Here is a 26,318-nt window from a genome sequence, read left to right as displayed (position 1 = left end):
TTCCATGCCATGTCCAGTCTATATATGGATGGTCGTAATAAGGATAATTATGGTTGTTGGACGCCATTAGTACCAATTAATATCCAAAATAAAAAAATCTGCAATTAGATACAATAGCTACCAGCATTTCTGTAAAAAGTAACTGGTGAACATAATGTGAAACGGTGACTGGAAAATGTCAGCACTGTCACGAGCAGTGACTGGCTTATCAGCACTTGTTATTTATTTATTAATGGTCGACAAAACGAGTGTCTTCCTCATTATTCAAAAGATTGTACAATAGAATTATATGCTAAAAGCCTAGTTAAAAGATACAATTTTCTAATTTGCCAGTCCGGCCAGCTGTGCCCCTTTTCACAGCTAATTTTGTCAGTGACGATATTAGAGCCTACATCTAAGCAAAAGGTTGTAAGTAGGAAAAAAGTGATCTCAAGTAAAATTAAAAATAATCTTAATTTGCTATATTAATAAAGAAAATACAATAAATAGGAAAAAAGAATGTAAGAAGATTGTTAATAAAGTAAAGCAATGTAAGTTAGATAAAGAGTGTTAAGTAGATAGGACAAAGAGAAAAGTAATGGGAAATCACCGGGGAAAATTTTTCAGCCTGTCCGGCAAGCTATGCCCCTGCTCATAGCTGGGAATGGTCAGCGACTTCCCGAAGTTATCCTGAAAGCAACGATTTTATTAGGGGTAGAGACAGTTCGGTAGAGAAAACGTGATGCAAAGTTTTATAATTTTTACATAGCACGCGAAAAGAATTGTGCATAGCGTAATCTGTTGTGCACGTAGATAGTAATAAGGGGCGATAATTTCTGGTTGGTCTAGCCGAAACAAGGAATTGACGACGCCCTAGCAGAAAAGGAGAATCTATGTCGCCAATAATCAACTTATGTAGAAGGACAACACCGAGAATCGTCCTATGGTTGGTTAACGACGGAAGGTTGAGAAGAATCAGTCTGCTGGAGTAGGACGGCAACCGAAGATTAGGGTCCCAATTTAAACCTCGTAAGGCAAAAAGCAGAAATTGCTTCTGAACAGATTCAATACGATCCTGGCTATTGTTATACTGTGGGGACCAGATGCAAGAGCAGTATTCAAGGATAGGGCGAACAAGAGAGATGTACAGAAGTTTTGTTATAAAAGGATCGTTAAACTCTTTAGACCATCGTTTAATGAATCCAAGTACACCTTTTGCCTCATTAACAATGGTATCTATGTGAAGATTGAAACAGAGCTTAGAATCAAAAATAACGCCTAGATCCTTAACTGTTAGTATACGTTGCAAAGGGATATTGTCGATTGTATAACTGACAAGATAAGGTGTAGTACGATTAAAAGTCATAAACATACACTTTGAACAATTTAGATACAATATATTGGCCGAACATCAAAGTTGCATGGCGTTCAAGCCGTCTTGTAGACGAAAATGATGTAAGGGGTTAGTGTATGATACAAAAAGTTTGACATCGTCCGCATACATGAGTACACGGGCATGTGATATAACAGAGGGAAGATCATTTATAAAAAGAGTAAAGAGTAAAGGTCCAAGATGACTACCTTGAGGAACACCAGAAGTAACGTGAACCCTTTTAAAGGTAGTCAACCTCAGTATTACTCTTTGGGTCGTACCTTTTAAATAAGAATTAATCCAAAGTAAAAGGGACAGAGGGAAACCTATTCGGTCAAGTTTAAAAAGTAAAATGTCATGGTACACAGAGTCAAACGCTTTACTGAAGTCAGTGTAAATGACATCAGTTTGCATTTTCGAAAGGAAAGCATCATTTACCAAGGAAAATCCCACCTTTCTTGTGAAGAGGAATGATATAAGATTCTTTCCAAAGAAATGGAAAGACAGAAGTTTCAAGGGATAGATTAAAAAGCTTTAGCAATGGATAAAAAAGGGAAGAACTATACTCCTTGAGTAGACAACTAGGAATATTGTCCGGCCCAGGAGAGTAAGAAGATTTTAAAGAGTTTATAGCTAATAGGAGAGAGGAGTGTGAAATAATGGGGGGAGGTATAGAACTAGCGGAAGAAATAGTGTAAGGGTAAGAATTAGTATTAGGACAGACTGAAGAGTAAGTTGATTGGAAAAAATTAGCAAAGAGGTTAGCAGAATCAGTGTCATTGCTAGCTTTATCCATCCCAAGAAAAAAGGAAGATGGCTAACTTGAAGATTTACGCTTCAAGTTTACAAAATTATAAAACTGTCTCGGATTTTGGGCGAATTGCCTTTTACAACGAATTAGATAATTCTCATAGCATTGAAAATTAAGAAGAAAGAAGTTCGACTTGGCTATGGAATATTTAGCCAAGTCTGTACACGAACCAGACTTTTGAAACTTTTTAAAATATTTGGATTTTACATTTTTTAGATGTGATAATCTGGGAGTAAGCCAGGGTGGTTTTGAAAAAGTAGTTGAAGGAATTGACTTAGGAATACACACATCTAAGAGGGAGTTTAGGGTAATATAAAAAAAATTATTGGGTGTATTCATATCAACTGAGTCATAAGAAAGACCAATCGGTTGAATAAATAAGCTGATTCAGGAAAGAATAATTTCCTTTGCGAAAGCAGTAGCGGGGCTTATTGAGTGATGAGCACGAAATGAAAGGATTACAATTTAGCATTGCAATCTCTAAAGTAGGATAATAGACATCCTCAGGAAGAGATAAAGGAGGGGACCTAGACACATTAGAAATAAGGTAGTCGTTAACAAATACAATGGCAAGTGTTCTATTCATATGATTAAAAATTGAATTGATTTGAAACAACGAAAGATCAAGCATGCAGTCTATAAAATCGTGCTGTGCTGAGGGCACTAGATAAAGCAGTGAATAATGACCAAGAGATGTTCGGCAAATTAAAATCACCCAACACCATTAATAAGTCATTATCACGCACGTGTGAAGAAACTTCTTTAATACAAGTATTATGATTCATATAAACTTGAATATCAGAAGAAGGTGGGACATAAGAGCATCTTACATAGACAAATACAATGAATATCAGAAGAAGGTGGGACATAAGAGCATCTTACATAGATATTCCGTGTAGGAAAAGACAACTTAACTGCGACAATCTCAGCGTCAGTAGGCGTACTAAAAGAGAATAGTTCAGACTGGAGAGTGGCTTTAACGGCAATTAACACCCCACCACCTCGAGTCGGCCGATAATTTCTAAACAAAATAAAGTTATTCGGTAAAATCTCAAAATCAGATATGGTTGAGTTTAACCATGTTTCTGAAAATGCTATTATATCCGAACCGAAGGAAGTGCTGGCCATGAAAAGATTTTTAAGCTTTGAAATAAGACCTCTGACATTCTGATAATGAATAAAGATTTGTTCAGAAGATGAAGCTAGTTTTTTGGGGCAGAAATGGTACCCTGTATTGAAGGGACTGGAAGGGTGAGAGTGAGGCTGGTTACGCTTTTTAGGCTTGAACTCATGAACAATCATGTGTGGTGGCCAAAATTTGGGATCACAAATGATTGGGGAATATATCATGTGAAACATTTATTTTGAATGATGATATTTCACGAGGGGTGGAGAAATTAAATTTGGTTATTGACATGCTAGCAGAAGATTTGCTAGCAATATAGGCTGCCAACGACTCAGAAGTGGTGTCCGACGAAAGTCGAGACACAAAAACTTGCCTACGAGGGGCAACTACGTTAAAGTAGGCGCTGATGGGGCTGTAGGTAATACAGGAGTTGGAGGAGCTAACGAGGCACAATGATTGTTTTTAACAATCTGTGCAAGATTGCGCGCAGGTCTACCTTTGCGGCCAGGAGCTGACGGGGCTGAGGCAGTTTGATTAATTGGGACGGGATCAGGTACGGGCTCTACTGGGAATAGTATAGGGGTTGAAACAGGGGTAATTGGACAGTCGCTTGGAGAAGGCGATAAGGACAACATTGGAGATACCTCCAAGTTGCTAGGAAGGGACAAGAAAGTCGTAGGTGTCTGAGCAGACGTAGAGGGCAATTGCAAAAGTTGAGGCTCCAACCGGCGATTGGTTGGGGACTCAAATTTATATTTGCCAAGCAACTCGAAACTCGAGTCAAAATTACTCGAGAGCTGCTTAGCCACATTATTTAATTTTAAGAATTGACTTCTCACAGAATTATACATTCTGGAGAAATCAATTTGCTTGTCGATGCATTCTGGGCACGACCAACGCAAGCCACCGCAGCCTTTCTTGGCAATAGCAGCGATCTTGTCGCAATCACGCCCAGTGAGACCTGCACATTTAGCATGCATCATATTCTCACACAGCCAGCAATGAACAAATTGCGGCAGTGCAGAATCGTCAGCCTGCTTGAACGTGCACGGTCTCTTACAGCACGACATAATTATTAAATGCGTAAGCAGCTTGCGAGAGCGCAGAGCAAAACGGTGCACAAGATAGAGCAAGTAAACACTCAAAAAACAATTATTCGTACACAAACAAATTGTTTGGTGCGAATAGTAATAGAAAAAAATTTGCGAGAGCGCGATGCACAAGCAGAAAGTAGGCAGCGAACACACGCACAAACAAGTGGATGCACAGGAGAGCACCAAGGCAAAAGAATCAAAACAGGCAATAACAACATACACGGAACTGACGCCGTGTTTTATAAAATGCAATAATTAACAGGCTTACGCTGTACAACAGATAACACTTTGCACAGTTTATAAAAGTTTCTTAAATAAAGCACCGAAAAATGCAAAATTTTGAAATAAAAAGCAGAATAAAAGCGCAAAAATATATAAAAAAATATATAAGGGAGTAAGATATACATATGATGTATTTTTGAACCGCTTACTCTACAGGAAATTAAACGATCCCTAAACATAAAGAGAGAGCATTGAGAGCTGAGAGTAATTGCGAGCGAGATAAAAGTTAACAGCTTTGCCGTTCTATCGCTCAAATCATATGGAAGAGAGTGCGCCAAGCACTTTCCTGTAGAGTAAACGGTTCAAAAATACATCATATGTATATCTTACTCCCTTACTCGCGATTTTGGACCCAATGCCACCGATACTTTTTGTGCCTACTTTCCTGCACTCATGTCCAGTCTTGTTTGGTTATTGCTATAACTGACTATAGCTGGAAGTTTTATTAATCTGGCATGGCTATCTTTTAAAGCTAGATTTTCGTCATCTCCATTTATGCTTAAGGCATTTGAATGACGATTTAATACGCGAAATCTACTACTTCTTGATTTTGAACATTTTCTTCATTTTCTGCCTGCACTGCATTTTCAAGAGCATGCTGAAGCTCGCTGTAATCTTAGCTATTATATTTCCCTCGATTACTCTCAATTAACTCCTGATTGGTGCAGCAAAATGATACGCAGTCTCTTGCTACTAGTTCTACATTTCATCCCTCCATGGGACATACAACATAACCAACTCTCGAAAATAATAGCTTCTATCGGCTTTTATTTTAAATAAACTATAGCTAATTATGATGGAAGTGTTCCTCTTCTTTATTAACCCACTACTATCGCGAAGTGAGTGAACTAATTGCTGGGTAGCCCTGTGTGTATCGATGCCATCAGCATCATCTATATTTTGGCGAGTACCACTATGCCGTTTATTAAAACTGTAAAAATTAGAAAAAACAGCTAACCATAACGCGTTGGGGCGGTGAACATAATGGTCTAAAAGTCCCATTTCAAATATTGCTACTAAGTCATCGGGTAAGTTTTGCAAGTGTTGCTTAGACTTCCTTAACCAGACCCGATGCTTTGGTAATGAGGTAATAAAAAAAACTACTGCGTTACTGCTTTAGGAGGATACTTCCGTACACGAAGTAAACTTATGCCCTATATGCTGTAACCTTTGCATTAAAGTTATATTGCCCCTGCTTATCTCACTTACACCTTCACGCATTAGCTTTGAAATACCTCTCTGGGACTAGTTAATTTAATTACCGACGTAGCTGCAACAAGCATAGGGATCTAATATAAACTGGATATCTATATTGGCTCGCTGGAGTTGAAGGACGTGAGTATTAGAAGCGCTAAGCTTAATCGCTGCGAATAATCCTTTTAAATATATTTGAGGCTTATTTATACTCGAAATGAGGACATTTATATAGCACAAAACGTTATTGAAATCGCTAAGGTAATTTATGGTTTCACGATCAAAAGGAGATTCTAAAACTCCCTGAATCTTTTCGAAATTTTTGCGATACACTTCTCTATTTTCAGCATCGTATTCTAATGGGAATAGAATTTCTGTTTGGGGCATGGGAGGGTATGGAATACCAAATGTACATATTTTTCGTGCCCTAACTTCGATAGGAGAAATGTTCCTTATATTAATCATTTCCAATTTTTTAAAATTAATAAATAATTTATATGGTCTACAACCTTGCCTATCAAAGTTTCAAAGTTCTGGCCTAACTATGGTTGTAAAACTATCTGGGCATTTTCTGTTTATGCCAGCAAAACTAGTTGTGAAGGCCAGCTCCTCTAAATCACAATCTTCGATCATGCCTAAAGGCCGCTGACCCTCTCCAGGAGCTATAACTAATCTTTGCATGGCAATATTTTCAGCAGGGACATTTTCTAAAAATTCTTCCTGGCCTACTGAATTAATGTCTTCTTCTATATCATGTCACTAACTGCGATACCAAGTTCCGTTCCGAAGACAGGGACAGCAGATGCAACAAACGGAACTTCGTCAGACGAAAAGGATGACAACCACTGTTCGTTAACAGTAATGCTCGGTGGTGACTAGAAATTTTATTGCATCAGCAACTTAAGAAGTCTAAATGTTTTCAGCCATGAAATCATGGGTATGTTCCATCCTACACTTCCTTTCAATAGCCCTTTTGTTGAGACTCAATGTTGTTTATCCTCGCCTGTTCAGCATATTCAGAATTATACCTATTTATCTGATTTCTAGCTTGTTGTCTCTGAGACCTATTTAAAGTTGACAACTCTTTGTCCTAGGCATTTTACTAGCTATACAATATTAATAACAATAAAAATGTAATCTTTCAAAGTTTAATTATTATTTTAATAATAAGTAAAGTTAGTTAGGTAATTAAATATGAACAGGAATAAAAAGTTTCCATTGAAGCCCACTATTATATTTTACTTATTTTGTATGTAAGGTTGAGGTTCTATTTATTTAAAATATCTATTCGGGGTACTATTATCTATTGTGGCTAGGCTATTTTGGTCGTTGTCAAGTCTATCAATGTAGTTTGTACTCTTTTTTTTTAATTTCTTCTTTTACATATGGTTCGCAATGTTTTTGACTGATATCGATGAATAATCTCAATATTGGAGTTGCTAGCAATACCCCAAAGTTGTAAATCACAAGTTCACAAAGGCTTGAATATGGCTTTATATCGGCGAACTTTATTTTCTAGGCTAGTTTGAGATTTCGGCCTAACAGCCAGGACATTCGTTGTGTCTTTAATGTTAGAGATGCAAGCCAAGGTACTTCACTGAGCTGCTTTGCGGAATTGCTGATCCGTTAAATAAAACTTCTTGCCAATCGCCCTTTATTAATATAAATGATATTTAGGCGGATTTTAGAACGTTTACTTTTATTTTCCAAGGGAGGAACTTTGACAGAAACCAGGTTTTGACTGCAGTTGTTGCAAGCTTAATCCGATGAGCTAGTTGCTATAATGGTTGTGTCGTCCGCGTATATTGCAACAGTCGTGTTATTGGAAACTGGCATGTCAGCCGTGAAGAGCTGTGGTTCCTTGCGGACCACCTGCAGTGCGACGACTTACTTTTTTGCTGCACACAGAAGTATCGTTCAACCTGATACGACGTTCAAATAAATAGTATTATGTCAAACGCTTGTTGAACGTCCAGGAATGCTGCAGTACAATATTTTTGTTTTTAAAAGCTTAAATTATTTCACTTACTACTCTGTGGTTGGACGAACTTGCCAGGGGTTCCATGGCATCTTATATTCTAATATCCCTGAACATTAGTTTGGATTGAGAAGAGGCCATGGAACCCCTGGCAAGTTCGTCCAAAGTTGGCAACATTTTCTTTAAATATATTTTTTAAATACTTTAGAAAATGTTGACAGTGAGCTAATAGCTAATACGGTACGACGTGAGGCCATTCTCATTGACACTTTTTCATTGACTTGGGAAGTGGTCCAGTCTCAGTATTGCATTGAATATAAAAGTTGCGAAACTGGTGCATTTTTGAGGAAGATTTTTTATGGTAAAGCAATTCATTTGTCAGAGCCTAGTGCTTTTTACACCCTGAACCCATTAAAAATGGGTATAAGGGTATGTTGTATTTGTGCAAAATCCAACTGTATGTAACAGGCAGAAGGAAGCATCTCCGACCCCATAAAGTCTATATATTGTTGATCAGCACCAATAGCCGGGCCATGTCCGTCTGTCTGTCTGTTCGTCTGTCCGTCCGTCCGTCTGTCAGCATGTATGAACGCAAGGATCTCAGAACCTAAAAGAGCTAGAGACTTTAGATGTAGTTGCTCCTAGTGTCTGCGTAGATCGGGGTTGTTTCCGATAATCGATAACTTACTCCGTTTCCACGCAATCGATATATTGATATCAATATCGATTTGGGCAATTTTGGTAAATAATAGGAGTTAGAGTCAGCAAACTTGACATATAGCTTCTAAATAGAATATATATGCATTTTATGTTGAAAGAAGAGGGTTCAGGCTAGCCCCTAATCGGGAGCTCCCGACCTCTAACTTGCTGCTTGTTTATTTTTTAATCTCCGTTTCAACTTCTTTGGAGCTGCTAATGCGACAAATTGAAAAGCTCATTTGACAGAGTGAGTCAAGGAAACTCTCTACTTCCCTTTCTATTAGAGTGTCATCAATATCAATTGTCTGAAGTGCCGAGTGCAAATGCTGTCCAAATGCTTAAGCTTGCTCGTCATCAGGCTTACAGCATTATCCATTACTCTTACGAATTTTTTTTTCGTTTGGCAGGGCGCCTGAGATATTTAGTCGCTCTCCAAAGATTGTGCTCATAGTTGCAAGAATGAGGGCCTAGATTTCTGAGGCATGCAGCAAAAGATTCATTTTTAAATCAGCCAACAATTGCTCTAGATCAGATGCGGCTTTATTAAACAATCTTTTGTTAGCAAGATGCCGGCTTTCTTGTCATCATTTCCGCAAATATCTTTTATTCTAAATATGTCGGCGGATGTCAACTGAAAGATACGGCTGGCTAGATTGTTGATGCCTAACTGCAGGTGACGTGTGCAGATAGCTCGCTTTGTAAGTTCGACTTGTAAGGATCTCTACAGAAGAGTCTACCTCATCTCCTGTTTTTATCGAAATATCCAAGTTAATAGTTGTTTCTAGATAGTGTTTAAGAGCGTTAAAGCTATCTAATTTAATTAACAATAAAAATGAAATTCTTAATTGAATTAACTAAATTAAATTAGATAAAATTAAGTTAAGTACAATAATTTATTTTAAATTAAAAATTTAAATATGTAAAAGTCGCTAATCTGTTCTCATCGAGATCGGCTGTGCCGCGCATAGACAAAGTACGAGTTGATTACTTGTGCAATTTACGTGTGCTAAAAATAGCTCATATCGAAAATTTCACCAAGTAGCTGGAAAATCCCCATAGGAGATCAAGAGAGACTTTATTAATAGCTGGAAAATCCCCATTGGAGATCAAGACAAAATTTATTAATAGCCTGTTACGCACTGATACTCAGAGCATCAGTACGATAACAACAACATTAACATTTACTAGTGCCACTAGTAATTCTGTTTACTCCACGGCAACTGTTGCAACCAGCAGTGTGAGCCATAGAGGAATCATGGATAACCATGAAGCTAGCTTTACCCTCAGACAGTATTTCTCCAACAATCAGAAGAGCTTCTAAAATAGGCTGCTTAGTTCTTTGTGATGCTGGTACAAAATTGGTAGCAGCCCAAAAGAATTTGAAAAATAAGAGAAAAAATCATTACATCCCAATACTAGCTCTGAGAGGCCGAATAAAGATTTGAAGCTAGTCTCGCCCTCAGCATCAACAATCATGGCAACCTTTGGCAACAGGTTTGCCTTGCTAGACATGGACATGGACGTAACAAGCGAAAGCCATGTTGACGAAAGTCACAGAGCTTCAAATGAAGGCCTAATCTGCGCTTCGGAGACTGCTTAGCAAAATAATAATAACGTCAGTATTAATGTGACACAGCCATCAGCCCACAACATAACGCAACCAATACTAACTACTAGCTTCACGGTACCCCAATACCACCGCAAATAGTTGTATGTGTTACTAACCTTAATGATCTCTTTGAACTTATTATGAAGGTCGCTAGTTTACATAATTTGGCAGTCTGTCAACCTTGGAGAAACGGTCAGATTGTTTCCCAAGACAGTCACACTTACAGAGAAATTGTTAATCAATTTGATGGTATTGGTATTGAGTTTCATAGATATCAATTGAACGAAGAGAAAAGATGCGAAATAGTAGTTAATGCGATTCGCCATAGCCTTTTAAACAACGAAATTATTGACAATTTAAAAAAATGGATTTGATGCAGGTACATAACCCAAGACCAAGGACTAACAAAGGCTATGCGTAAAAATTAATGATATATTAATTATGGTATATAAAAATATAAAAAATGAGGATAGAAAGGATGCGTAAAACATCTGAAATTGCCCTATACACACGATACGGTCACGCAACCAAGTACTGCCTCTGTCATCCCAATTGTGCACGATGTGGTGAAGATCATCTTCCCAAGCTATGCGCACGTCCCCAAGATGAACAGCCTTCCTGTCTGCACTGTGGAAGGAATTATATGGAAGGCTACAAATGTTGCCAATGGTACCAGGACTATCTTCGACGATCAATGGGTCTCTTGAATAAAGCAAGAGGCTCACACGCAACCATCTAGACAGATCAGGAGGAATCAAAATCGACCTAAGCAGCAAAATTTACAACGGAAACAGCAGCAGCAGCAACCAACTCAACAGCAACAAACACAACAAATATCTAACACTCTTAGAGTCAATACTGGAGGCAAATCCTATGCCCCAATAGCAAGGAACGGCAACGAATCTACACAGCGCCGACTACATGGTTTTCAAGCGCAACAACAGCTACTAAAGGCAAAAGAAAATATCATGCAGCATCAGCATCCAGTTGACGTTCAGTCACTATTTGAGCAACAGCAACAACAATTTTTATAGTGGTTTCAGGAGCATCAACGGGAACAACAACAATAAAACAAGCAAAACAGTCAACGACTAGAACGGCTTGAAAAAAGGGTTCATAAAATGGCCAGCAAGATAAAGCAATGGACAGGGGATAAATCTACGATAAAACAACGCCACAGCCTCCCAATAAATCCACTCAAGATCCTTATCTGGAATGTTAATGGCATCGCAGGAAAAGCCAGTGGAGTTGAGCTCATCGCGCACAACAACAATGTCGACATTCTCCATCTAAGTGTGATCAGACTAAACCGAGGAGAAACAGTCAAAATACCTTATAAGTCATCACGTCACAATCACGGTGTCTGAGAAGCGGCGGTATTAAAACGAGAACCATACAAATGACTTCAATAAAAATTGCCACAAGTTAGGTAGACATGGAATATAGCGCCATATACTACCCACCAAGGAATATAATTGAAGAAAGGCATCGCGGCCAAATGTATCTGGTTGGTGGAGCCTGGAATGCGCGACATTGGCTGTGGGGAGATACCTACAGTTCACCCAGGGGCCGAGAACTAGCCGAAGCCATTACAGCCAGAGGAGCTATTATTCTCGAGACAGGATCACCACTCTGACCATATAGACATTGTAAATTTGCATGCAGATGATTAGAGGCCAAGCTACCGATTAATTACCAACCGTACTGACATCATGGCTTTCAGACAACATCTTGAATGCTCGATTCAACTAAATCCAACCTGGAGTAGACATTGGGACTGCAGTAGATTTTCTAACTGAAAATATACAGTTTGTCAAGTAATTGTTTGCAAAATGAAAAACAGCACACAAATTCATTTTTAAACTAATATTTTACCGAATTTAATTATTTCTTCTTAATTTTTTTTTTGCATATTATTATTATTCTAAGTATTCTTCATAGATATAAGGCACAAACATAGCAAAATTCAAAACGCAAACGTAAAAAAAACAGACAAAACTAAAATGAGACAATTTTTGCGCTGTCAATTAATTCTTTGCAAAATGCAAACACAATTCGAAATAGAGCCCAAGCTACCTAACGGTACTTCAAATTCGAAGAAATTTGAATGCGTGAGTCATTGATATACAGCGTGCGAACCTTCTAAGCGATTTTGCGTTTTTAACAGTTCACATCTTGCCTAATTTAGAGCTTTTTGCAATGCCTGGTCAACGAATTAATGAAAATCTAATTCAAATAGTTTGTTTCCACTACCACAAGGGGAAATCTGCTAAAGATAAAAATTGGCGGAAATGTTCTCAATTAAGCTAAGAACTATTTATAATATTATTAACCGCGCCGAAAAAGAAAATAGATTGGAATTAAAGCACTCCGGAGGTAGACCAGCGAAGCTCACTAGACGCGATCATGCAAAAATTTTAAATCAGATCAACGATCAACCTCAAGCTAGCCCTCGACAATTGGCATCGGACTTAAAAAATGACGGCAATAAGACAGTGAGCCACGAGACAGTTCGTAAAGTCCTAAAAGTCCATAAATTCTCCTCGCAAATAGCTAGGAAGAAGCTACTACTGTCCGCAGTAAATATTCAGAGGCGACTTAATTTTTCTATTGCCAATGTCAACAAGCCCGTGGAGTACTGGGATGACGTTATTTTTTGTGACGAGACAAAAATAATGTTATATTATCATGACGGACCCAGCAAAGTTTGGAGAAAGCCCAATACAGCTCTGAAACCGAAGAATATAATACCAACAGTAAAGTGGCAATCTTTCGGTTATGGTGTGGGGCTGCATATCGTCGAAAGGTGTCGGTGAGCTGCGCATTTTCAATTATGTGATGACTAAAGAGTTTTACTTGGACATTCTAAAGAATGAATTGTCAAGGAGCGCAATAAAGTTTGGCTTCGAAGACCCCCAAAACACCAATAAACAAACGTACAAACTTTATTAGGTTTAACACGAATCGTTTTTGTGCAGGACTTGGCTACTGTATAATTGCAGCAAAGTCATTGACACCCCTGCCCAGAGTCCTGACTTAAGCCCAATTGAAAATTTGTGGGCTTTCCTAAAGAAGCGCGTAGGGAAACGAAGCCCAATTATTAAAAACGCTCTCATCAAGGCCATTCAAGAAGAATGGTAAAAATACCCGAAATGTATGACCTGAATAACCTTATTCAGTCAATGTCTCGTCGTCTGCGGGCTGTAATGGATGCTAATGGCCAATATACTGAATATTAGTACCACAATAGCTATAGTTTCCTAGATTTAGTTATGTATATGTATATAGTAATAGTATGCATTTTGCAAAGAAATAATTGACAGCGCAAAAATTGCCTCATTTTAGTTTTGTCTGTTTTTTTTATATGTGCGTTTTTGAACAGGCTAATGCTTTCGGATATCATCTTGAGGCTCGTTTCAGTCTTTTTGAATTTGTAACGATAGTGCAGGCTAGGCAGACCTATCAGGCTCTGCAGACCTCCCTGCAGATCTCCCTGCCTATTGAGCCTGTAAGGATTGAAGAAATAACTGACGCGATCCAACTATTGCAGAAAAATAAAGCTCCAGGTATCGATAGGATTTGTAATGCTACGTTGAAAGGCTTGCCTACAAGAGCGTTTCTATATAATGTTAATGTTAATTTGTCATGATATTATCAGGCTCCAAGTGTTCCCAAAACAATGGAGACTAGCTGCAATTTTGATAATTCACAAGCTAGGCAAACTAGAAGTTAATCCATAAGTCTCTTACTCTCCTTGTCTAAATTATGGAATAGGGCTATTGCCAATCGGATTACTGCCATTACAAGCCAATGCAATATCTTGCCGAATCTCCAATTCGGATTTCGATAAGGACACGGCACTGTGGAACAGGTCAACAGAGTTGTGAAATACATCATGCAGGCGTTTGACGACCTAGAGTTCTCAAACGCTGTCTTAATTGACAAGCAGCAAGCGATCGATAAGGTGTGGCACGATGAATTACTGTGCAAAATAATAAACCTTTTACCTGGCCCGTACTATGGCCTTTTAAGGTCATATCTGGAAGTACGAGAGTTATAGGTCAAGGTAAGGGACACAAACTCGTACAACCAGCAGTAGTGCCACAGGCCAGTGTTATTAGTCCGCTGCTCTACTCGTTGTATACCTCAGATATACCCTGCTCTACCTCTCAACATATGGAAGATCCCCCTAGGACTATATGCAGACGATATCGCAGTCATTTATAACTCCAAAAGTTGCGTGGAAGCAAGTAATGGACTTCAGGGGTATCTGGATACTCTTGCATCTTGGAGCAACCGGTGGAATTTGAAAAAAACAACAAGCCACGCTCTGCCCTCAAAATGCGGATGCATACCCCTCCCATCTATCTTGAGGGGGCTAGCCTGGAGCAGCCGCCACAAGCTAAGTATCTCGGCAGCTCCTTGGTTAAGCGCTTAACAATTGGTCCACACCTTAAGCCTACGGTAAAACAATGTCGTCAAAGACTGGAACAGTAAAAGGAGCACCTTACCGCTAAAATGCAAGAGAGCTGCACACGTGCAATGTATCTTGCCGATATGGCTTTATAGAGTGCAGATTTGGGGGAATGCAGACAAATCCAATTATAATCGTTTACATGTATTGCAGAATCGGGTACTACGACAGATAACCAACTGTCGCTGGTACGTACGCGGTTCCACACTCCGTAAGGATCTCAAAGTGCATACAGTTGAAGAACAGATTGGAAAGCACACAATCAGATGCAGTGACAGATTGCTAAGACACCACAGCCTGCTCGCAAGAGGACTATTTCCTGCCCGACCTTTAAGGCGACTCAAACGGCAAGGCTTTGCCAAGAAGATTGGGCGCCAGTAAGACCACCCGCATTTAAAATCCTCCTACTGCGTTATGGAGTTCGGCTCTAAGCTGCATTTTCTATCCATGTGTTGTTAAGGTACTAAATTATGACTGTACAGGTTCTACAATATATATTATAATTTCATATAATATAATATTAATATAAAAAATAAATGGATTTGTTATTATGTAATATGTCTTAAATAATAAATATTAAATATTAAATTAAATAAAAAGTTATCTAAATAAATAGATCTATTATTATGCAATATGTCTGAAATAAATAAAAAGTTGGTACTAAATCTTTGAATAGTCTTCAAAAAGACTTTAAAAATAAAATTTATATTAATGAACTTGTGATTTTAATTAAAATGGGGATCCACATGGTAAAACAAATTCAGTCCTGAGCAAGATCCAAAAGTCTCACAAGTCTCTTCTCTAGCAGCAGATAGTTCAAAACGAAATCACACTAAGTACATACATACATAAAAACATACATATGTACGAACAATGTACATGAAGTTACGCGTGCAAGTCAAATATCTCACACTCGATTGGTGCGGGGGCCACACGACAACACGCAAAAATCTGTGATGTGATTTTATCAATTTCGTGTTCCTAAACTATCGCATAATTTAAGCAATTTAAATTTGGAGGAATATTAATTGTTCATAGCATACATTTTTGTGAAGTTGACAGTGCTTAAAGGGGTATATTTCGTGGGCTTCTATTCATTTGTGATAAAATGAACATATTCACATCTTAAGCATACCCAGCGGACCAAACTGTCTCAAATGATATCGCAAATTGGTAAAATGCGACAAAACTCTTGCAAACACATCGGGAAACGATAGCAATATGAATCATAAGTCGTTCAGTTTGTGGCTGTCAAAGTTTCATTTACGACTGTCGCAGGAAAGACGCAAGAATACTAGCGAGCGTTTTGTGGTATTTTAAAAAACTACCTTAAAAGATATCGCCAAAGGCTCTCATGAAATATGATTTGCGAAACATTTTTTGTTCCATGCCCATTATGTTCCCATAAAAATGTTTGTTGCTGTTTTTTTTTCTTTTTATTATTCGTTTTAATTCAAATTGTATTTTTAAAATAAATAACATTTAATTTAACTTAAAATTAAAAGGCATTTTTAAAGCTATCCTATAATTATAAAAAGTGAATAAAATAATTTTATTTACAACTATTTAAAACAAAACACATTAAGTGTTGTCATTTTTTTTATATTTATTTAAATATATATTGAAAGGAAATAGTTTAGTTATTAATTTACACTTGTTAATTACTTACCTCTCTATGGAAATCCAAATTTTAATAAATCACTTATCACTTTGACCACGTGTCTGCTCGCTTAGGCGGACAATAGAAAAGAGAACAAAGGAGTTTTTCAACCACCAATAAACGGTTTCATAGTTTGGTCAAGATATCTTGAAAAACAAAATGTTTTTTCATACAAAAACTTAATTTTCGACCGATCGTTCCTATGGCAGCTATATGATATAGTGGTCCGATCCAGCTGGTTTTCACATATGTGCTGCGTGCAACAGAAAGAGGGAGTTCTGCAAAGTTTCATTAAGATAGCTTTAAAACTGAGGGGCTAGTTCGCATAGAAACAGACAGATGGCTATATCGACTCGGCTGTTGATGCTGATTAAGAATATATATACTTTATGGAGTCGGAGATGTCTCCTTCTATGCGTTACACATTTCACGACAAAATTATAATACGGTCTGCAAGGGTATAAAAAACAACAAAAACAACACAGCATCCGAATGCCACGTCGTTTTTCTCTCTCGCTCTCATGACAATGTTGCACTCTCTGAGCACGATTAACATTTGAAACAAAAACAACACACCATTCCCTCTAATGTGCACGCATCTTTATCGCAAGGAACTCACTGCTCGTGTGCGAGTGTTTTGCGATAAAAATATATCCCACTCGTTTTCTGCTCACATGCGAGCTCATTTGTGAGCATTTTGCGAGACTCTCTCTATGTGTGTGTGTATGTGTCCGACAAGCAAAACTGCGCAAAAATTCAATTTTTCCCAAATGCTGAGGCATTTCTACCCTTTTGAAGGCACGGCTAATATGAAATAGAGAAAGGGTTTGCCACGTCGATGCGAAATTCTTGCATTTTAGCTCGCTATCGTTGGTAAGGGTACCCAAGCGTTGCCATCTGTGCATTTAAAATATTTTGGACTCGCTATTCACGCGTACTTGCATATTTTGTATATGAATAGAAGCATTTATGCGCTTGTGAGACTGTTGCTTGCCTGCCTGCCTGTCCCCTTCTTTTTTAAGATTTTGATGAATGAATGTTGACCCCTTATTACCTGCAGCAGCCCGTTGGTCCGAATGGGTCAACTTTTGGCATAAAAGAGATAAAGAGAGAGCATTGAGAGCTGAGAGTAAGTGCGAGCGAGATAAAAGTTAACAGCGTTGCCGTTCTATCGCACAAATCATATAGAAGAGAGTGCGCCAAGCACTTTCCTGTAGAGTAAGCTGTTCAAAAATACATCATATGTATATCTTACTCCCTTACTCCCGAGTTTGGACCAGATTCCTCCGATGCTTTTTGTGCCAACGTTGTTTCTATGTGATGTCTAGTCTATATGTTGTTTGGTTAGTGTATATACCCAATTCGCTAAAAGAACAGGATTTCGATTACGATTTTTATCGATTGCTTGAAAACGGATTCAGACATCGATTATCGGAGAGAAACTTGATTTGCGCATTGACTAGGAGGACCTTTAGCTAAACTTTCTCTAGCTTTTATAGATTCTAAGATGCGTTCATACATACGGACGGACGAACAAAGGGACAGACAGACGGACATAGTTAAATCGGCTCGGCTTTTGATGCTGATCAAGAATATATATACTTAAAGGGGTCGGAGATGCTACCTTCTGCCTGTCACATACATTTGCACAAATACTTGATGACCTTTTTAACCCGTTTTAAGTGGGTTCAGGGTATAAAAAGAATCAATTAGATATTCATTCGATTTACTCAATCCAGACATTGACATATTCGTCCCATTTAATATGTGGTTCGTACCCCACCTCTTCAGATTGGGCTCATTTTCTTTGACCGAATTTCCCCCTTCCAAACTTCGGTTAACTCTCGCCTAAACGCATTGATTAGTTCAGAGCAACAATAATAAAGAACAATATTTTCCGCTTTTGGTTTCTCATTTTTACAATAAGTGTGGTGATTATTTCTTCCTAATGTTGGCTAGTCATCCATGCTTTCCCTGTAGTTCTGCTGAAGTCAAGCGGCGAGCCTATACCAACGACTTGATGCAACACCTTTCGTAAGGTAATTCGCCAACGAATGGTGATGCGATGGTCGCTAGAAAAATATGACTACTTAATTAATAATCTTTATGTAAGAGATATTCTTTTCAAGAATACAGATGTGTTGATTTTTGATTTGTTTTTATGTGTGCAATTAACTGTACTGAAATTGATGTAAATGTAATTTTAATACATAAAGTTTATAAAAACTACAAAATAATAAACATAGTACTGTTAAATAGATCTCCGTGCAACCTAAAAAAGTAGAGGTTAATATGAAATCAATTCACTTTTAGGAAAAAAAAAACACAAAATTAATTTAACTGCCTTTTTAGGATAGCTGCTTCTAATGTCCGTACAAAAATTGTACTGTATACATATTTATAATAAAATATACTTACGTATTTTCAGGTAAATCGACTTACTGAAACTGTGTTAAAGACACTTGATAACATATACATAAGTGAAAAGAAAAATAACAATAATAAATATTATTTCCATCTTCTATGCGGATATGGTATTGATAACACGAAATTAAAAAATTATCAAAGAATGTGGTTTATACTTTACAGGTGAGTAGTTTTATTTTGTGTAAAAGCCCCATAGTTTACGTAGTGATATTTGCAAATCCAGTTTTGCAGATATATCTTAGAAACAAATAAGAGTGCTGTAGTCGAGGGCAACCGTTTTGGAAAAAAAATCTTCTACTTAAACAAGAAACAGCTCGCTTGCTCCGTCTGTCCGTATAAATGAAAGCGTCAAAACGTATAAGAGCTAGAGAAATTCTCAACGTACTTTTTCCTTTTGCAGTACAAATTAACTTTCCTTAGGTAAATCCTGACAGATGTGCTCCTTGCTGCGCATTCCCCAGATTTCGAAATTGCGGTCCCACCTGACATTAGTTGGTGGCTGTAAGAGTTGTATTTTGAAGTATTTCTATCTTTATTTCGTGTTCATGTTTACCTTTTCTATCTAACGTGTACACTTACCAAACCCATCTTAATACTATTGAATCTACCTTTAATCTTCCTGATGTCGACTGTCACCGCCATCAGATTCAAACTTTCTGTTGCCGTCTTCGTCAAATGAATTTATTGATGGTCCTTACGGCTGGTTAATCGTATGCACAATTCAAGAAACAGATTTCTTGATGTAATTTTCATGTTGAATTAGTTCGACAGTGTTGAGCACAGAATTAATCCGCTTACACTTCCTGAAGACCCTTATTATCCAACTCTGGTCATTTATCTACCAGCAAAAGTCCCTTTACAAGGAATCGGAATTGGCTGAACGTGCCCGTTGTTTCCGAAAGGCTGATTTTCATAAACTGAATGATCTTATTCTTCAAGTCGACTGGTCCCTCCTGTACAATTGTGCAGACATTGATGTTGCCATTAAGCTATTTAATAATACCCTGTACTCGATTTTTGATGTCATGCCTGGCTGCCTGGTTCTCAAGTGAACTTATGAGATTAACGAAAAAGAAAGGATATCTTTGGCGCGCCAAAGGTCAAATACCCTTGCAGATCTAACCTTTTCATAATGCTCATAATGCTTTGCCCTTATCTGAGAAGCACAGGGAATATAGTAAATGCCGATCTTGGTCAAGATATCTTGATAAACAAAAAAGGTTTTTAATCAAAAGCCTAGTTTTTTACCGATTGTTCCTATCGCAGATATATGACATAGTAGTCCGATGTAAACAAGATTTCTGTCAAATATGAAGGGAGCATAGTGAACTATTGAAATGCAGTGTTTAATCAAAATATCTTGAATGACAAAAAAGTTTTCAATACAACAGCTTAATTTTCAACTGATCGTTCCTACGGCAGCTACATGATATAGTGTACCGATCTTTATAAGATTTTGAATTTATGTGAAGAGCATAGTATTACCAATAAATGCCGATTTTGGTCAGATATCTTGATAAACAAAATTGTTTTTTATACAACAATTTCATTTTCGACCGATCGTTCCTATGGTAGCTATATGATATAGTGGTCCGATCTTAATAGGATTTCTTATATATATGAGGAGCAAAGTAAAACTAATAAATGCCTTCAATTTTCACATAATCCTAAGCAACTATTTAATTTTGTAAATTTTAAACGAAAGACATTTTTTTTTTTGGCTTTTTCGGTTAAGTTTGCATATAATAGCGCGAAGACTGAGTAAACACTCCTCCTCAACGTACAATAAAAATTAGCTTTATCCTTATCAATAACAGAGCTCAAACTGCATCTTAAGTCCCATTATTACCGAAAGATTGTTTCTAAACGACTTTAACACTATCAAGCCGGTTTATTGACTGGGCCCTGATGGTGTTCCTGTTTGTGTGCTTAGATTCTGTTCGGCTTTGCTAGACTTCTTCTGCTTCTTGGCCTTCAGACGATGCAAGTAAGTGTTATTTAGATGCTCTTGTTTTAAGGTTTCACAGCGCGTGCCGCTTGTACACTTAGGCTTTGGAATAACGCAGAATACCACCCTTAAGTTATTATTTTAGGTGCGTCTTGCCCTTTTTGTTTGATTTGGCGACCTTTTTAGATTCAGGTTACGAGTGATTTGTTAGAGGCAACTCGACGCTTAAATGTTTAGGCATATTGCAATTCGGCGTGCCATTATTCCGGAACTGCTCGAAGGTCTTAGTTCCTGGCGTGCCGAAATTCCGGCACTGCTCGGATGACTGCAGTCATAAATGTTATTTTTCTTACCCTTGCTCCTTTTATTTTTAACATTATATTTCCTTGCCGAGGTCAGATTAAATCTTGAGCGACCACGTTTGTGCTATCTTTTTTATGCAGCCGTCTACAGATTTTTACAATATAAAATTTGACTGAGAGTCTAATTGAGACTCGGTGTAATGCATGAACACTCTCCGACTACATACCTATAACAGTTACCTGGGTACACTACAGGGAAGTACTGACTACACTCCTTGGTTAACAAATAAATTTTAGCCAAACGCAATTAATAGATAGTGATATATACAAAACTGATGCGACCGTCACCATCACTGACAGTGCTGGGCCACAACAATCCATATCTGGGAATTACATTACAAAATCGAGATTACCAAGACCATTTTTATCAGTAGCTATGGTGTCATAAGAAAGAAGCCTGTTATGTTCGCCGTCACGCAGAATAATGTTACTGAGTACCGGGAACATCCTAGTTCGCCATTTCTCTCAAGACCAATCATAAGTACTGGCCCTAATCCTCATAAGACTGGTTCCCATTTACATGGTTCGTCAACGACTTAAACTCAGGCTGTAGAGGACGCCCTTCACTTAGCTGAGGGAGGAGCTATCTCCAGCTAATTCGATTGGGCAACCGGATGGCATCGCAACAATATTGCGACAGTTGCCGCGGAAGACGCTGACCCTACAGTGCCATCCGGTCAACGGCAAGCCTACATTGAAAATCCGATCACGCACAAGCAAGCGCTGAATGGCCACTGAATAACGGCACGAGGCGCGGAATCAGCGATTTGCTTTGGCTTCGAGACCGCTTAAGACATTATTGTAAATCAGTTTTGTAAGACCCACGAATCAATCCAAATTAATTGCAAAAATCATCATTAACCGATCTTATTTTAATTCATACTTTAAATTCAATACTTTAAACATTTCTGCTTTTGCTTTCATAAAATCAAGCGGGCATGGCATAATCAACTAAAATTGTCATCATGAATATTTCAAGTCCCAACCTGGCTGCTGAAAAATAAAGGAGCACGCATGCTAGAACGATTGATTAAAAATTAGTACATATAAAACGAGAAAGAAAGGCTATCTTCGGAGCGCCAAAGATATCAATATCTTGAAAACAAAATGTTTTTTCATACAACTTAATTTTCGACCGATCGTTTCTATGGCAGTTATATGATATAGAGGACCTATATTAATAGGATATTGCATATATATGAGCAGTATAGTAAAACTAATAAATGTCGAGTTTGGTCAAGATATCTTGAAAAACAAAATGTTTTTTCATACAAAAACTTAATTTTCGACCGATCGTTCCTATGGCAGCTAAGTATATGATATAGTGGTCCGATCCAGATAGTTTTGACATTATGCTGCGTGCAACAGTCCTGACTGATGGTGATTAAGGCACGGCCCAAACCGTAAGAGCTAAAACGCTGGAATTTTCACTGTAGTTACCTCATGTGATGTTGGTGCATGTTAAGACGTAGTGTCGGGAAATTCCACTAAATGGTCACATTGATTATATTTAAATCTACATTCGGATGGTTGTCGATCTTACATTCGGCTAACCTGAGGACAGATCGCCCACGATCTTACAAATTTGGGGTACCAATACGTATAATTTATTTACATGATCTTAGGATATCTATATATGTAGGTTAACGACATACATCTATCGTATCGAATACACACTGAACCCATGGCTTGTGCCCAGCTGGCTCTAATATACTACAGTATGCCATCTGAGTCATTCCCGCAATCTTCAATATCAACCACTTCATAACGGTCTTCAATGGCTCTGCTTATCTTATATGGGCCACGATATTTTGGTGCGAATTTCTTATTAGCTCCTATTGCAGTGTCAACATTGTGACCATAAAATAATTTCACTAGCTTGCTCTCGCCCCGCACTAAGATTTCTCTATCCATGTTTACTTTATCCTCTAAATATTCAGTTAATTAAAATCAACTATTGGATGCTGGGTGTTTTCTGCGTGCTGCTATGAATAGCGTTATTTTTGGCATGCTCGACATGCTCATCAACTATATCAATTTGCCTGCTGAATGGGCTCTGAGAGTTTAATTAACATGGGGGTGAGAGCACGATTAACTCTATGAACATGGCCATTTGCCTGTGGTGCCCCAGTGGTAACTTTGATATGCTCTATACCGCGTTCTTGCTAGAAATTCGCAATTTGTGCCTCGGTCCGAGATTATTCATATTCAAGTAAAATTCGAATTATTATTTACTTAAGGCGTCTTTGGCTTCGCGTGTACTGGTACTATTTACTGGAAATAATTTCACAAATTTTGTGAAGGCACCTACGGTTACCGAAATATATTTTCTTCCTGATGTGTTACTGGGTAATGGCAGTAACCAAACAACATATAGACTGGACATGAGTACCGGAAAGTAGGCACAGAATGTATCGGAGGCATCTGGTCCAAACTCTCGAGTAAGGGAGTAAGATATACATATGATGTATTTTTGAACCGCTTACTCTACAGGAAAGTGCTTGGCGCACTCTCTTCCATATGATTTGTGCGATAGAACGGCAACGCACTTACCCAAGCGTTGCCATGTGTGCATTTAAAATATTTTGGACTCGCTATGCACGCATACTTCCATATTTTGTGTATGAATAGAAGCGTTTATGCACTTGTGTGCCTGTTGCTTGCCTGCCTGCCTGTCCCCGATGCAAATTTAACAAGATTTAGGATTTCTGATTTTGGACCTCTACACATAGACACACACATACAAATGTCTGTGAATGGGCTGATCATGGGCGCAAAATAAAATACATACATATCATTACTGGCACGCATCTCCGACCCCATATAGTATATATATTTTTCATCAGCCGAATCGATATAGCCATACTGTCTGCCCGTCTGTCTGTTTCTATGCGAACTAGTCTCTTAGTCTTAAAGCTATCTTAATGAAACTTTGCCGAAATCCCTCTTTGTGTTGCACGCAGCACATATGTCTAAACCAGCTGGTTCGGAGTACTATATCATATAGCTATAATAGGAGCGATCGATCAAAATTAAGTTTTTGTATGAAAAAACATTTTGTTTATCAAGATATCTTGATCGTACTCGGCATTGATTACTTTTACTATACTCCTCATATATATGCAAGATCCCCATAAGATCGGACCACTATATCACATAGCTGCCTTAGGAACGATCTGTCGAAAATTAAGGATTTGTATAAAAAACATTTTGTTTATCAAGATATCTTGATCAAAAACGGCATTTATTAGTTGTACTATACTCCTCATATAAATTTAAAATCCTATTAAGATCGGACCGCTATATCATATAGCTGTTATATGAACGATCGGTCGAAAATTAAGTTTTTGTATGAAAAAACATTTTGTTTATCAAGATATCTTGAACAAACTTGGCATTAATTAGTTAGCGGGCATGACATAATCAACTAAAATTGCTAAAATTGTCATCATGAATATGAGTACCAATCGGGCGTAAAAAGATTCTGAAAAATAATGAAGCACGCATGTTAGTACGATTGTTCAAAAATTAGTCTGATAGAAAAAAAAAAAATAAACGAAAAGAGCTTGCATTAGAACGCACGAGCTCTAAACATGAATGGCGTGTCCGTCCGTGTGTCCATCAGTCCGTATGTATAAACGCAAGGATATCAAAACCTATAAGAGCTAGAGACAAGAGATGACATTTCAGATATGGGTCCTCCTAGTGAACAAAGTGGGTAAATATTAAGAGCTAGAGCCACCAAAGGTAATATCTTGCTATATATTATATATATATCAAGTATCTTTCGTTTTATACCGTTCGCCACCTCCCCGCTACCACCCCACAGCTTTAAATCAAGCTAATAACCCAACTTTTATTACCAACCGATTTAAGCCAAAATTTAAATGCAATTGACTTTTTGGGATTACTCAAATATTCTTCGGCTAAGAAAAAACCAAAGTTATATGTAACTGCGCAATTGGATGGGACAGTTAGCGAATACTTCAAGATTTTTTGTACACATGTACATACACACATTCATGCGCGTCTTCTTTGCATTCTATCGTATACTAACAGCATAGTAATTGCGACTGTTTTCTGTGCTGTTATTTTAATAATACTTAATTATTGGTGTGGCTGTTGAGTAGAGGCATAGCAAGTGGTGCGCTCTGTTGCGAGTTTGAGCCCTACCGGAGAAACAATTTTTTGCTTTTCTAGCTATTGTGGCTGTTGAATAGAGTCGTCAGCAAGTAATACAGTCAGTTGCAAGTTCGAACCCTGCTTTTGTTTTTAATTTATCTTTCTTACTTTATACGAGCGCGTTGCGCGAGCTGTCCTTGGTATTGGAGTAAGAGGATTTAATGTATTCCCTAGTCAGGAGCTCCCGACTAGAACCTCTTGTTTATTTATTTACATTTGTCAGAAAGAGTCTTAAAATTTATATTTTACCTCCCTTAATTACAGTAAATTTTTCTGTATATTAACAAATCAATAATTGCCCTCTCTTTCTTCCACAGTTTGGGAACAAGTTGGCTGGAAGCACGTGCATTAAGCGATTATTTTATAATAATCAAAAGAATCGCTCAAGCTTTTGAAGGCTGTACTTAATTCCTTGGTAAAACTCGAGTTAAAAAGAACAAATATTTTAAGCTTATGAATGATGTTATACATATTTCACAATAAATGTACATTTTTCAATAAACACATCGAAGTTTAACATTTAATACTATAATGTGGGCCGATTAAGTTCCAAACTATGGAAGAAAGAAAGGGCAATTTTTAATTCGTTAATATACAAAAAAATTGTAGGTAATTAAGGGTGGTAAAATTTAAATTGTTAGACTCTTTCTAATAATTACCAAAAACTTATACATTTTGAATCAAAATGGCTAAAAAGTGAAAATCGTCTCTATAGAATTCGTGAAACTGAAAATGAGTAGGAAATGAAACCCCGTTACGACCCTATTTAGATTATTTAAATCCGACCTATTATCCTATCCAAATTTTAGCTGTCAAAAAAGCTTGCATTAAAAGGCACGAGATCTAAACATGAATGACGTTTTTAAATATTAAGATTATTTAAATCCGACCTAGTATCCTATCATAATTTGCAACGATAGACATACGTCGCTTGTTTGTTTGAAGCGTTCTTAGTGTTTTTGCATCCACGCTGTTTATTGTTAAAAAACATATTGGAGAGTACGAAGTACTTAGAAAAGTTTAGTCTAGTCATTTGTGAAGAGCCAGAGGGTCCTATCTTAAATTAAGACAGGAACACTAGACAGTAATGACTTCACGCTAGTGGAGAATTCAGTCAAACC

At 37.7% G+C, this 26,318-nt stretch overlaps 1 non-coding gene across 1 annotated transcript in view; it reads left to right on the top strand.

Annotated features, from left to right (window-relative positions):
- The window catches only part of LOC26530726 (uncharacterized), a 35,760-nt gene extending 10,098 nt beyond the window's left edge, over positions 1–25,662 (top strand). Inside the window, exons 5-6 of the transcript XR_011416228.1 lie at positions 18,707–18,867; positions 25,515–25,662. This is a non-coding gene — a transcript (uncharacterized protein). The remainder of the gene's footprint in view (positions 1–18,706; positions 18,868–25,514) is intronic.
- The last annotated feature ends 656 nt before the right edge of the window (positions 25,663–26,318 follow it).

This window comes from Drosophila virilis, chromosome 2, assembly GCF_030788295.1.
Source record: "Drosophila virilis strain 15010-1051.87 chromosome 2, Dvir_AGI_RSII-ME, whole genome shotgun sequence".
In the NCBI taxonomy this organism is placed as follows: Eukaryota; Metazoa; Arthropoda; class Insecta; order Diptera; family Drosophilidae; genus Drosophila; species Drosophila virilis.
Note: the sequence above shows the minus strand (reverse complement) of the source record. Positions and strands in the feature narration are given on the sequence as shown.